The following is a 16,035-nucleotide window of genomic DNA, read 5'->3' as shown; positions in this document are numbered from 1 at the left end:
GTCGTGAATCAGCAAGATCTTTCAACCCAACTTTTCCCTGTGCCTGTTTTGTATTGCTCTTCTGAGGTTGTGCAGAGTTGGGCAATACCTTTGAGAGTTTATTGTAGTGCCTCTTTCCAGGAAATCCACAAAAATAACACCTTTTCTGTCCCAAAAGACAGTCATTACGTGGTTGAAGGCGCAGGCGGCCGAATTTTACGACGAAGGAATTTCCAAGCTCGTCCATCGCTACGAAAAGTGCCTTATTTTAAATGGCAACTATGTAGAATAGTAGTATTTAAGTGTGGATTTTATCTGTAAATAATAAAAAAATTCCAATAGTTTATTTATTTTTAATTCCAAAACGTAATGTATTTTGTGGATAGCCCTCGTATTTGTTAAGGGGGGTAGGACGTCAAAAGGGACGACTTGGACCAGGAGAGACACCACGGGATAAGTTAATTTCCACTTTTTAGAATAAATTTATAAAACTTTGTTAGAATGACCAGGAAGGATTCAGGATTTACACTTATAGTGGTGGCAGTTCAAAAATGTAAGAATATAAATTATTTTTTTACATTTGTATTTCACCTTTTTTCCACTTACCATTGGCTGCATTTGTTGCTATAGGTACACTTTTCTTCATAAGTAAGGGAGATTCTTCGATTAATTTTGCGCAGGATACAAACCATACTTACAGGTGTATGAAACTCTGGAATTTTCCAAATCTATTAAAAACTGTGGTAAAAATTGAGATAATAACTATAAAATTTGAGTTTTTTCTAAATATGAAATTTAAAATATAACAGCACATTCATTTTTTCATAAATTAAATAATTTCTAGAGTTTCATACACCTGTAAGTATGGTTTGTATGCTGTGCAAAATTCATCGAAGAATCTCTCTTGCTTATGAAGAAATGTGTACCTATAGCAACAAACGCAGCCAATGGAAGTGAAAAATTGATGAACTATCACACATAAAAAAAATTATTTTGTTCTGTTTTTGAACTTCCACCACTATAAGTGTAAATCCTGAATCCTTTCTAGTCATTCTGATAAAGTTTTATGAATTTATTCGTAAAAGTACAGACAGTGGAAATTAAAATGTCCTGTTGTGTTTCTCCTGCTCCAAGACGGCTCGTTCGACGTCCTAACCCCCTTAAATGAATTGCGTTAGGAACAAATATTAAATGTTTGTATAACGTCTAAGTGTGGTACTGACGCCTTAAGGAATAAATTGTGTTCTGGGAGTGTAGCAGGATGGACGGGGAAGAGGGGGCTGAAGTTTGGAAGCACGAGGGAAGGTAGGTCGCCGATTTGTGGTCATGCACTCCCATGTTTCATATGTCTGCGAACTGAAGAGTGAGCAGGTGATTCCTCACTTTAACTATCCCACACGGTGTTTCAATGTGCTATACTGACTGTCTGCACCGTACCTTATGAATCACTGGGAACGCAGTGCACAGACATACCCGGGGCTGTTTATTTTGCACAAAGTGCCTTAATACTACATGGAATACAGATATCAATTAATTAATAATAGTAATACTAAAGCAAGAAACTACATAAGCGGAATCTAAATAAATTTCTGCAGACTGTTCTATACTACTAGAGGTGAAATTGGTTCTTATTTATTTTGCACAGCAGCTATAGCCTTCAGAAAGGCAACCCCCCCACCATAAGCGCTGCTCGCTTTTCAGTTTACACCCAAACTATACCCGCCCCCACTCCTCCCACCTCCCTCCGTCATTTTCTGTCCAGTTTTCTTGCGTGAGTAGGGTGTTTGTACAGTGGAGTTACTTTCAGTTCATTAATGAGTACTTAATTGCAGTTCTTAAGCTCAACAGCTGGAGCTGTCAAGTGTCTCTCACAATGAAGAGCTTGCTGGTCAAGTGCGACAAGATGTCAATAACTATTGGACTATGTCGATGTCATTGTCTCCCTACTATCACTGGTTGGAATATTTTTCACAGCATGAATGCTATCACATTCTTCACCACAGTCTCAGCTCTCCCAACATGTAAAGAGGCCCAGAGGCTTAAATTGACTCCCTCTGCAGCAGAAGTAGGTTACCTAGGTGTTAAGGGACTTCAGGTATTTCAACATAAGTCAAGAAATGCACGGCAGCAGACTTCAACATGGTCAATCCCATTTCATCAGACATATTCACACCCACAGAGTGAGAGAGATTTATCCAATATGCCAGTAAAACAATTAATGGTGTTGTAACTTTCTGGTCATTCATTAGTTTACCACCAAGTGGCTAATGCACAATCACACAACTTTACAGTATGCTGTCAACGATAGCAATCCTCCTCCCGCCAACACTACGTACATCACTGACTACGTCACAGTTACAAATTAAACACTTCTCAGCTACAAATAAGTACTTACTTTACAAACTAAAAATAACTTCACTATCCAAACAAGTGATCACTGAAGTTATTTTTTCCGCCTACATAAAAGAATTGGACAGGAAGATCTGGGGAGATTTAGTCTGTATGTAAAGTGAAAATCGAGCAGCACTCATGGTGTGGGAAGCTGCTTTTCGCAGAATAACGTTACAGCTGCGACACAGGATGACTAAGAATCAATTTCAGCCTTGCAGTGTAGAACAGTTTGCAGAGAATTACGTAGATCTTGTCCAAATGCGTTTCTTGCGTTGGTATTATTAGTAACGATATCTGAATTCCACGAAGCGTTAACGCATTTTGTGGAAAATGAACACCCCCGAGCATGTCTGTGCACTGCGCCCCCCGTGATTCGGAAGGTGCGTTGCCGAGAGTCAGTATAACTGTGTGAAACAACCTGTAGTTAAGTCTTGTCTGGTATTGGGGTAGACAGAGTGGGGAATTACCTGCTCTCTCTCCTCAGTTTACAGACCTTTGAAGGAAAAGAGTACATGACCACAATCCGGTCACCTATCTTCCCTTGCGTTTGCACCCTCCACCCCTCTCGCTCCCTGTACCCAGTTACACCCCCAGAACACAATCTGTGATTCTTACATCTCCTGCACACGGCAATTATTAGTCGTAGAGAAAAAATGAGTAAGTCCTTTGTTGCAGTAAATTTAATTTACAGGGTCATCAAAAAGTCAGTATAAAATTGAAAACTTAATGAACCACGGAATAATGTAGATAGAGAGGTAAAAATTGACACATATGCTTGGAATGACATGGGGTTTTATTAGAACAAAAAAAAATGTTCAAAAAATGTCCGACAGATGGCGCTGGACAGCAAAACGTCAGTAACTTCTACCGTGACGGGTGAGAGGTACGCCGATATGTTATAGAGTCGTATCGTCCCCAGCCTGGCTGATAAACACCTGCTGGAACGTACGATGTTTATGCAGGATGGCGCTCCACCCCATATTGGTAGACTCGTGAAAGATCTCTTGCGCGCGTCGTTTGGTGATGATCGTGTGCTGAGCCGCCACTTTCGTCAGGCTTGGCCTCCCAGGTCCCCAGACCTCAGTCCGTGCGATTATTGGCTTTGGGGTAACCTGAAGCCTCAAGTGTATCGTGATCGACCGACATCTCTAGGGATGCCAATGCCTCACCATAAGTCCGGACATGCTTTAGAGTGCTGTTCACAACATTATTCCTCGACTACAGCTATTGTTGAGGAATGATGGCAGACATATTGAGCATTTCCTGTAACGAACATCATCTTTGCTTTGAATTACTTTGTTATGCTAATTATTGCTATTCTGATCAGATGAAGTGCCCTCTTCGGATACTTTTGAACTTTTTTATTTTTTTGGTTCTAGTAAAACCCCATGTCATTCCAAGCATGTGTGTGAATTTGTACCTCTCTATCTACATTATTCCGTGATTCATTCAGTTTTCAAATTTATACTGACTTTTTGATCACGAGGTAGTTCAATATTGTGCTGGGAACCATTTACGCTGGAAAGTGTACATTTGGAGTTATTCAGGAAAAACATTAAAAAGTGACCTTTAAACGACCTGTCATCTTCCTCCCTACCTCTTGAATATCACGAAGGGAGCCTCAGAGTTTAACGTCCCTATTTGAAAAACGGATGTCCATCAACAGTATCGCATGCCCTCACTTTATGAGACACTGCGGAGAGACTTGGAATTTAATCCAATACAAAGAGCGGTGATCAGGAACTTCCAGCACTTCTCCTCTCATTGCAAACCAAATCATGCCAGTGAATATCTCATCCACCATCAGGATTCGAACCGGCTTAACTTCAAGTCGAGCGTCACTGCACAGGCGTGCGCTACTAGCCTCAACCACAGAGACAAGCGTATATGACTAATATAAGAGAGGGTCTTAGGACCCGAATCTGGCCAGGCTAAATAAACAATAAATAAATATTTGTACCAAATACTAATTTCTGTCATATCTTAATGATCTTGTTTGATAGTGCAGACAACCCATTCGCCTAGTGTTTCACTTGTTTTAAAGGTTCGACATCGTCGGAAGCCTGCCTCGTGTTGATACATCTGCTGTTCTGTCTCTTACTCTAGTCTGATATGAAGACCACGAGAGGCAACTTTATAGGGAACTGGAGAAATGTCTTAATAATATTTAGGTGTAACTTAACTCTCCAATTTATTAACAGTGATGGCTTGTAGTCTGTTAATCGTGGGTTTGCCTACGATCTGCAGCAACATTTTTACCCGGTGTTTTGATGTTCTTAAGGTGTAATATGATGTTGCGTGCCTCATCGTGTGTTGGAGGAAGCCATGGATCAGGAAGGATATTTTACTTAACATTTTTTTTCTGTAGGAGGTTCACAATGTTGTAGTTTCACGATGTAATGCTTCAGGATGTCGCAACTAGATATTGTGTTCGTGTCTAGTGTTCTGCATGAGTTAAAGAAACAAATATATGGTGGTTTATGTAGACTGCTAGTTGTTTTCTAGGGCCTTGTGGAAAATACTCATTTTCTTGAGTTTGAAATCGTTGTCAATATCTTCCAATCTTTTGAAACTGTTCGTATGTTTAATTTGTCCGATCGTTTTGGATGTTTTATTTTGTATTTGTCATTGTACATTATAATGAGATAAATATTTTGGCATAGGTGGTGCATAAAGATGCGAATATTTTGATGCGTGCAAGTTGTTCCCGTGATGATGATGCAGACTTTTAGATATGAGAGGGGAGGGAAAAGGAATAAAATAGTTGTTCAAAGTGGTGGCAGCCAGTTTCAATGCAGACATGCCATCACCGCACGAATTTCTATCACACCCATTTGAGCATCCTCATTGTTACTTGAACGACGTCACAGGCACTGACAGTTCTTGACAGCAGATCCTCTTAAGTCTCGACAAATGGAATTTACACTGCATCCGATAAGAAGAAATCATGCAGGTTTAATTCAAGTGAACAAACTGGCCGCGAAAAATTGCCTCCTCTTCTTACCCACATTTCACGGTATGTCTGATGCAGGTTTTGGTTCTCTCTAACATCCAAAGAGGTATGCTGCCCCGTTTGTATCGAGATATTCCACCAATACTACGCCTGCATACACTCTATACACTCTCCCAATGAAATTTCAACCCCCTCTCTCGCCCGGAAAAAGAAACACATCCCGATATTTATCCAGTTTATCAACTATAACCCTTCCCCATCTTCCCCCACCCCACACGAGAGCTCCTCATTCCCTTTTCATCCTTCCCTATTGCTTTCTTCTTCATAATATAGCCCTGCCAACACTTCAGTCTCGTACTTCCTCTCTGTTCTTCGCATCTATTCCATCCCACAGAAGGGCTCCCTCTTCCCTTTCCATCCTCTCCTTTTCCTTTCTTCTTCATAGTATAGCCCCGCGCACACGCAAATATCCTAACTCCTCTCTGTCTTCCCATCAGCCACATCAAAACCTACACTCATCTCCGTAAAGCCTGTGAGAGAAGTTCCCGTAATCCGCATAATTGTGTACAATTAGGGAAATAAATTGTTGTTTTATTGGTAGCTTAGCTCTAAAGCAGACGAAATAGCAGCGAACTTCGAGCGTCGTTGTTAAAAATTCATGACCACATAGAAATATATGAGAGGAATTAGACTGACAATTGTGAATGAACTACACTATGATACACTACGCAACATAGTTTTGATGTCTGGTAATGTTCCTGAAGTACTTTTTTGCACTGATTTCAGATATGATACTAGTTTTTTAATCACGTACAGTTTTTGTTGAAGTCAGGTTTAACTCTTTTTTCATTTAAACCTAGTTCCACAAAGAGAAATTTTATTACAAGAAAGGAAAATTTTATTTTTGTAAGATGCAGTAGTTTGCCTCAATTTTCACACCCATCTGGCTTTTAGGCGGGAAATTTAGGTTCATTGTTGACATGCTATAAAGGGTCTGTCGTAAAGAGTGATCTTTTTAAAACTGTAATTTGCTGCTTCTAATGTACATTTTTTGTGTTTTCAGATGCGAAAATATGGAGCACAATTTGTAGTTTCATCATGCAGCTACTCACGCATGCTGAGCGTTTAGAAATCATTAAAATTTTTTTACCAGAGTGGCAGCTCAGTTTGTTCGCCAGAGAAATGGGTCGCCATCACCGTTTCTTTGCTTAGGGTACCCGGCGCACTGTGGCCAAGATTGAGCGGAATTTCGATCTACACAATCGGCAGCCACCAAGAAAACAACGTCAAGCGCGAAGTGAGGTCAATATCGCAACACTATAGCGCTCAATATTGAGGAAGCCCGAATGTGTCAGTTTCCAGACGATCTCAATCGCTATCCGAGACATCAACTTGGCGAATCTTGCGAAAGGATTTGGGCTGCCTCCATATATATTTGTATGCACCCAAGAGTTGATGTAAGACGATCACAGCGTCGTGAATTCGCTGATTGGGCCGTACAGCAATTGGAAGCTGATCCTCATTTTAAGTGGAAAAATCATTTATCAGATAAGGTCCATTTTTGTCTTAGTGGCTTCGTCAATACGTAAAATTGTCACTACTGGAGAGGGAAGAACCCACAAGTGATCTGTGAGATGGTGTTGCGTTCAGAGAAAAAATGAAATGAGCATATGGCATCGTTGACCGGGAGGCCCCATCCGGCGACGTTCGGTCGCCAAGTGAAAGTCGTATTTCAGTCGACGCCACATTGGCCAACATGCGCGCCGGTGATGAGGATGAAATGATGAGGACAACACAACACCCAGTTCCCGAGCGGAGAAAATCTCCAACCCGGCCGGGAATCGTACCCGGACCCGCTTGCATAGGAGGCGAGCACGTTACCATCCAGATAAGCAAGCGGACGCATTCAGAGAAACTCCCTGCGTGATGTGGTCTATGGGTTGGCGGCGTCATTAAAGGTTATTTCTTTCGGGATGATGAAAGGATGACCTTTACCGTCAATGGCAACAGCGACAGATCCATGTTACGCGAATTTCTGTGGCCAAAACTTGAGACCATGGATACTGAAAGCATGTGGTTCTAGCAGTGTGGCACTACTTGCCATACAGCTGATGCTTCGCCCGATGTGCTGATGAAGATATCTGGTGACTAGATCATCCCAAGACTTAGGTCTGTGAATTGGCAGCCACGGTCTTGTGATTTAACACCCAGGGATTTTTTTCTTTGGGAATACATCGAAGAATAGGTCTATGCTGAAAAGCCACAATGTTTGGAGCTTTTCGAGGTGAACACTCGTCATGTTCTGTCCCAACATTAGTGGCGTTATGTCTGCGACATTCCGCCACTAATGTTGGACAGAGTGATGAACGATTGGAGCAATCGTTTGCGTCAGTGTGTTCAAAGCTGTGATGGAAAGTTGAACTATGTTTTGTTAAGAACGTAAATGCGATCTCTAAGCATCAAAATAAAGCACGATTTACTTTGATATGCTGGGTGTCTTTTTTTCTCAAATTTTAAAAGATATCGCTCTTAATGAAATACGTTACAGGCTGTCAAATGTACTTTTGCTGTTTCTTAGAAATGAGTTTCCACAAGTGTTTGGATAATCCAGACGTATTCTTTTGATTATCAGGTGCTAATCAAAGACGGGACATTAATAGTTTCGTGAAAAATGACAGCTACGCATACTTGGTGATCAAACTGGGCAACGCGTAAGGTATGCCGTACATGTACATGTGTTAATAGACTGATACTGTGGAAAAACGGGAAGAGTATATCAACGCCCTTTGCATTTCCCATGGGTTGGAGGAAGCCGCAAGATCAGATTGTTATTTTTGAATGGTTAACATTTGACGGTCATAACGCAATAAAGAGGATATAAAATATCCTAAAATTTGTTCAGCCTTATGACCAGTTAACATAATAAATCTCTCCATATTCCAATTCTAACTACCACTCTTGAATATTTGCAACAGAAGAGCAGCTCGTAAAACGAATGGGATAATCGTGATGATTACAAACTGGAAGAAGATTCTGCGCCAGAATTATTTATTCAATACGAGCTAAATGATTTAACTCGAGACTTGAAACCAACAAATGATGCCGCCGAACTGTTAGGGTCAAGGTTGAACACAAAACATTTTCTCCAACCCACAGTATCATTCTCTTGGTACAACTATAGAAAACAGGAATAAATAAAAAATTTAAATATCATTTGGTTTTTTTGCTGTGATATTGTCGGTTCACTGAATTACTTTAACATCACTTCTGATCCAAGTCAAAGGAGGTTCTATAAAGACTCATCAAAACTTAGCCTGAAAGCTACAGTTTTATACAATAGACATTTACTTTGCTCAATATCCGTTGCCCATTCAGTACACCATAAGGAGACGTATGAAAAGTTAAAAGCTGTGTTGAAATACGTTAACTATGAAAACGTTCTGGGATAATATGTGGAAATTTGAAAATTCTTTGCATGTTACTTGGTCTACAAACTGGCTACAAAGAAGTGTCATGTTTCGTTTGTTAGCGGGATAGCCGAACCAAAGACAAAGCTTTGGAAGGTAACTAACTGGCCCCAAAAAAAACCTTCATCCCGTTTAATAGAATATAATAAATAAACCATATGCTCAACTCAGAAAGATGCCACTAGCTCCTCTTCACGTCATGCCTGGAGTAATGAAACTGTTCATTAAAGCCTTCCAAAATATGGTGACCGCTTCCTGTACTTGGTAACAAGATTTCTAAAAGTATTTTATGAGATAATTAAAAAGGAAAATTTGTGGGATTGCAGATCAGGTATTTAATGAAAGAAAATTTGTTTGAAAGTATAACGAATCCGGTGAAGAAACGGGCTTAGGTTTCGTTTAAAGAATAAGTGGCCAACCTTTTGGGCAACAACAAAGATCTAAATTATAAAACCGTGGTTAATGCAGTGTTGCAGAGTTTTGTGAAATTAGGATTTAACATAACTAGAGCTTCATTTCTACAGTCACATTATGATTTTTCCCTGAGAACCTCGGAACTGTCAGTGAAGGACAAGGGGAATGCTTCCACCAGTTCATCAGGGAGATAGAAGAAAGACACCAGGGAAGGCATAATGCAGCCATGACTGCTATGGGTGGACCTACTTGTTGAAAAGGTTGTCTCTTCTACACTGCAGAAGTTTCACTGGGAAGTCTTCACACATCCTCCATATAGTTTCAATCTCTCGCCGTGCGATTTCCAATTTTGGAGTCCCGAAGATTGAAATTGGTAGCCGTCGATTTGCTTCAGAGGTGCACGCCTGGGTATAATCGTGGGCCGTAGACGACAACAAACATTTTCCATGGAGGACTGACCATCCTATCGCCCAATGAGATAAATTTATGAACAGTTATGGCGATTACTTTTGAAACAATGTAAGTAGGCTGTTGAGGATTTTAGGTCGGTGACGCCACGTAGCGCTTTGTAATGTAAATCGCAGATTGCGCTGTGTGCAGTCTGTGGCTGGTTGGACTCATTGTTGGATTATTCACTAGTGTAGTGTTTGGCAGTTGGATGCGAAAAGCGCGTAGCGTAGGGCTGTTGGAGGTGAGCCGCCAGGAGTGGTGGATGTGGGAAGAGAGATGCCAGGGTTTTGAGATGTTGTATCAGATAGATTATATAATGGTAAGACAGAGATTTAGGAACCAGGTTTCAAATTGTAAGACATTTCCAGGGGCAGATATAGACTCTGACCACAATCTATTGGTTATGACCTGTAGATTAAAACTGAAGAAACTGCAAAAAGGTGGGAATTTAAAGAGATGGGACCTGGATAAACCAAAAGAACCAGAGGTTCTACAGAGTTTCAGGGAGAGCATAAGGGAACAATTGACAGGAATGGAGGAAAGAAATACAGTAGAAGAAGAATGGGTAGCTTTGAGGGCTGAAGTAGTGAAGGCAGCAGAGGATCAAGTAGGTAAAAAGACGAGGGCTAGTAGAAATCCTTGGGTTACAGAAGAAACATTGAATTTAATTGATGAAAGGAGAAAATACAAAAATGCAATAAATGAAGCAGGCAAAAAGGAATACAAACGTCTCAAAAATGAGATCGACAGGAAGTGCAAAATGGCTAAGCAGGGATAGCTAGACGACAAATGTAAGGATGTAGAGGCTTATCTCACTAGGGGTAAGATAGATACTGCCTACAGGAAAATTAAAGAGACCTTTGGAGATAAGAGAACCACTTGTATGAACATCAAGAACTCAGATGGAAAGCCAGTTCTAAGAAAAGAAGGGAAAGCAGAAAGATGGAAGGAGTATATAGAGGGTCTATACAAGGGCGATGTACTTGAGGACAATATTATAGAAATGGAGGAGGATGTAGATGAAGATGGAATGGGAGATAAGATCCTGCGTGAAGAGTTTGACAGAGCGCTGAAAGACCTGAGTCGAAACAAGGCCCCCGGAGTAGACAACATTCCATTAGAACTACTGACGGCCTTGGGAGAGCCAGTCCTGACAAAACTGTACCATCTGGCTAGCAAGATGTATGAAACAGGAGAAATACCCTCGGACTTCAAGAAGAATATAATAATTCCAATCCCAAAGAAAGCAGGTGTTGACAAATGTGAAAATTACCGAACTATCAGTTTAATAAGCCACAGCTGCAAAATACTAACACGAATTCTTTACAGACGAATGGAAAAACCAGCAGAAACCGACCTCGGGGAAGATCAGTTTGGATTCCGTAGAAATACTGGAACACGTGAGGCAATACTGACCTTACGACTTATCTTAGAAGAAAGATTAAAGAAAGGCAAACCTACGTTTCTAGCATTTGTAGACTTAGAGAAAGCTTTTGACAATGTTGATTGGAATACTCTCTTTCAAATTCTAAAGGTGGCAGGGGTAAAATACAGGGAGCGAAAGGCTATTTACAATTTGTACAGAAACCAGATGGCAGTTATAAGAGTCAAAGGGCATGAAAGGGAAGCAGTGGTTGGGAAGGGAGTGAGACAGGGTTGTAGCCTCTCACCGACGTTATTCAATCTGTATATTGAGCAAGCAATAAAGGAAACAAAAGAAAAATTCGGAGTAGGTATTAAAATCCATGGAGAAGAAATAAAAACTTTGAGGTTCGCCGATGACATCGTAATTCTGTCAGAGACTGCAAAGGACTTGGAAGAGCAGTTGAATGGAATGGACAGTGTCTTGAGAGGAGTATATAAAATGAACATCAACAAAAGCAAAACGAGTGTCAGGAAGTCTTTTCTGAAAGTATTTGTATGTTGTGTAGCCATGTATGGAAGTGAAACATAGACGATAAATAGTTTGGACAAGAAGAGAATAGAAGCTTTCTAAATGTGGTGCTACAGATGAATGCTGATGATTAGATGGGTAGAACGCATAACTAATGCGGAAGTATTGAATAGAATTGGGGAGAAGAGAAGTTTGTGGCACAACTTGACCAGAAGAAGAGATCGATTGGTAGGACATGTTCTGAGGCATCAAGGGATCACCAGTTTAGTATTGGAGGGCAGCGTGGAGGGTAAAAACCTTAGGGGGAGACCAAGAGATGACTACACTAAGCAGATTCAGAAGGGTGTAGGTTGCAGTAGGTACTGGGAGATGAAGAAGCTTGCACAGGATAGAGTAGCATGGAGAGCTGCATCAAACTAGTCTCAGGACTGAAGACCACAACAACAACAATATGAGCGGACGATCTGTACGTGGGTTCGTCAGAAAAAGGAAATTTGCCAAAATTCACTGTCAAGAAATTATAAATGTATTATGACTTTTGAACACTACTAAGTTATTGGCTGTTGATATACTTTCCGGGGTGTGAGGTCGTGGTCCAAGAACTTTTCTGCTCCTCACGTTTCGTCCAGGACTGCGCTGGACGAAACGTAAGGAGCAGAAACGTTCTTGGACCACGACCTCACATCCCAGAATGTATATCAACAGCCATGTCACCCGGTCGTGAAAGACTTCATTCTACAACTACTACGTTAAATACATTGTCTGTTCTCTATCAAAATCTTTCATTTGCTAACTATATGGCTCTCAGTAGTTAGTGCCTTCAAAGTTAGAATCTTTTATTTAGATGGCAGTATTGGCGCTCGCTGCATTGCAGTAGTTCGAGTAACGAAGATTTTTGTGAGATAAGTGATTCATGAAGGCTATATGTTATTGTTAGTCACGGCTACTCCTTTGTAGGAATTATTAAAAGTCAGATTGCGTTGTGCTAAAACATTGTGTGTCCGTTTAGAAATGATCAGAATAAGTAAAGAGAAAACTGTCTGAGTACGTTCAGTTTTACTCAGCAGTTTCTGTATCAAATAACGTAGAAGTTTACCAGCACAGTCTTTCTTTATATTCAAGAGGGAAGTTTCAATAATAAACACTTTACTTACTGTTTTCCATCTGTCTTGCTTCCATTTGAGTGTTCCTTATACTGTTCTGACCTAGGCATATGAGGACTCCTCAGACACAGTGCAGATAATAACCCAGCTAATCGCAATTCCTATGAAGCACTTTACGTTTCCTTCCAGTAAACAGCGTTCCCTGGTGCAAGTCTTTCAACTTCAGTGAAAGTGTCTTTTTTTAATATGAAGACCTGTGTGCAACGTCTTTTAGTATTATTTTCATTATTTTTATTGTATCTGTTATTTTCCGTGTCTAAATAAAAAAATGAAGCAAGCAAAGTTTAATTTTACATATATAAAAACATGAGTATTTCACCCTTTAACTACACTGTTTCCTCTTTATACGTTTTAAAACGTTTGGGCTGGGGAGCAGCAGGTTGAACCAACCTGCCCTCACCTGTAAGAGTACTAAATACCTGTAAAGAAAATCTGCCATAGGTGACCACGAGCCGTGGCTCCATCATGCTGAAATAACATAAGAGTAGAAAGATCAAATGGGATAAGTAAAGAGTATGTTCCTCAGAAACCCAAAATTGGAAATTTTTACATCAAACAGCAGGGTGTAGGCTCGTTTGGGAAACCAGGTATGTCAAACTCACAGTGAAATTTAATTCGTTGAAAACATCTAAATTTCAGGAAATTCTGAAAGTCGCTAGGGAGAGCTGAAATATTCTTTGGTGGAAGTGAACGTCCAGATCATGAGTACTCTTATATGAAGGCGTGGTGTCTATTCTTTCAGACACCATGGATTCATCTAACTGATTCTCCTAGAAGAGCAATGAGACCACAAGGTTCAATGCGGATGCATGACTACGTCCGACCGCCCGTGCAGTCCCAAAGTACCAAGCATGAATGACATGGATCGGGACTGCAGGCAGGTGGCGCTAGGTATGAATGTGGATCAGTGGAGAGGCATCCCAAGATAGTCTGTGCAAGTTCGATAAACACCATGTCCATATGACACAGTGGCGAACGCAGCTGCGTAGTAACCAGGAGATTCTGGGTTCTAATCCTGGTCCGGTACACATTTTCCCAATGCAGCTGACATCAACAGTTTCTTCCCTTTCCTTTCCTCCCTCCCCCTTGATCTCCAATTTACATTAATTGAGTATTTTTAAACACTGAAGGAAAAAGTTAGTGCACCTGGAAAGGCAACGTTGATTTTGGTCTGATGATAACATATGCCACATACCCGCCAGGGTAGCCGAGAGCACTAACGCGCTGCTTCCTGGACTCGGGTAGGCGTGTCAGCCCCAGATCGAATCCGCCAGGCGGGTTGTGACGAAAGCTGGTGCGCTGGCCAGCCTGGATATGGATTTTAGGCGGTTTTCCACATCCACTAGGTGAATACTGGCTGGTCCCCACGTTCCGCCTCAGTTACACAGCTAGCAGACATCTGAACACATTTACACTATTTCATGGATTCCACTAGACACAGACAGTTGGGGTACACTAATTCCGTCCTGGGGGGTAAGGGGTGGTGGCAGGAAGGGCATCCGGCCAACACTTAAAATTAACGTGCCAAATACTATTCCTCACGGCTGCCCCGGAATAAGCGTGGACAAGGCGCAAGCGATAGAATAGATAACATATGCCACATGGGGGATAGAAGATGTGCTGATTATAGTTTCAACGTCGTCCGCCAACAGATACCATAGTGACGTAGCTACCAGAGCGCCATCTATGTCTACTCTTTAGCAGTGAATGCTCACAGCCAGAAAGCTAAGTGTTGTGCAAACGACTGAAGCAAGCAGGCAACCATGCCACAGAGATGCACTCATGCTTCCTACAGCGGAACGATCGAGTTTGAGAGGGGTCAAATGGTGTCCTTCCCATTGGCGGGATGTCTCTTTTGGTGAATTACCAAACAAATTGGATGTGCTGCGTCTGTTGTGGAACGATGCCAGTATCACTGGTAACGTGAACTTTCTCACATCCGTAGACGAGATTCTGGACGCCGACTCAGCACAGACGCCCACCAGTACCGTCATATTATAAGGGCAGCTACCACAGCACAAATAACAGGGTTTGTGAGTCCAGACGTGTCAACAAGAAGTGTCGCGAACCGGTTGGGCACGCACACCTCTAGCCGTTCTTCCACTCACAGCGTCGATGTGAACGGGGCGTTTGTTGCCATCAGAGGATCAGCTGGAAGATGTAATGGCGCGCCGTAGTCTTCAGCGATGAAAGCTAATTCTGCCTGCATGCAAGTGATGGTCGTTTGCGCGTATGACGTGTAATTGGTGAGCGCTGTCTCGTAGTGTCAGGCCTTATACTCTGGATTGCGACAAGGTATAACTCTCGTTCTTCTTTGTTGAATCTGGAGTGGACGCTAACGAGCTCGGTAATTGTAAAATGTTGTTAGACCCGAACTTTGGCGATTCTTGCAACAGGATAATGTTCGCCCACACATTGTTCTTGGAACTCAATGTGCTCTGCGAGACATGCAGAAACTTCCCTGGCATCACGATCTCCAATTGAGTACATGTGAGATATGATGGGACGGGAAGTGACTCGGGCAAGTCGTCAGCCAACAGCTCTTGCAGAACTGCGCGAACAGGTCATGCAGGCGTGGAACAATGTATCCCAGGGCAGTGAGTGAATTGGAAACCTCTTAAAGGGTAAACTATTTTTTTCCCGGCAGTGAATATTTGTCTGCTACTTTGCTTTAATAATAACCGAGTCACATGACGAACGGTGAAGAATTGCTTTGCATTGTTGTAACGTTTGTTGGGTTACGTTTATGCTGCAACCTTGCTGCTCGCACATTGCCAACATGGGACTGCAAGCAAACTGAGTCTTACCGGCATATTTAACTCGCAGCATCGCACGTCGCTACGATCCTCGCCAGGTGGAGATGGAGGAAACTAATGCTCCTCGAATCTTGTGCATCAAGATGACGTAACACTTGATGTGACCATGAAAGTCGATAGTAGTTGACAAATGAACAACTTGGTGTTGGCTTATTTAATTTCGTCGCATTCACTTGTTTCTGTATAATAATTCGACTTTATTGCAGTATGTCATTTCAAGGCAACGGCGCATTGAAGATAGACCACATACGCGTCACTGTTGATACGATTTATTATCCGTACTGTCAGGGTCAAAAAATACCTACCTATCATAGTTCAGGAGAAACGTCATAAACGCTGAGATACGTAAAAAACTGCCTCATTGTGCATGACGTTTCAATTCATTATTTATTTTGTACTAGCTCTATTCGCAACATATTTTGCAGACAGTAACCACATATGCCGTTGAATGTACCTACAAAATTATATGATTGTGTGAGGCACAGATAAGGAGATATGACCTCATAAA

Source organism: Schistocerca gregaria, chromosome 2 (genome assembly GCF_023897955.1).
Source record: "Schistocerca gregaria isolate iqSchGreg1 chromosome 2, iqSchGreg1.2, whole genome shotgun sequence".
Lineage (NCBI taxonomy): Eukaryota > Metazoa > Arthropoda > Insecta > Orthoptera > Acrididae > Schistocerca > Schistocerca gregaria.
The sequence above is the reverse complement of the archived record's forward strand: the minus strand, read 5'-3'. Positions refer to the sequence as shown.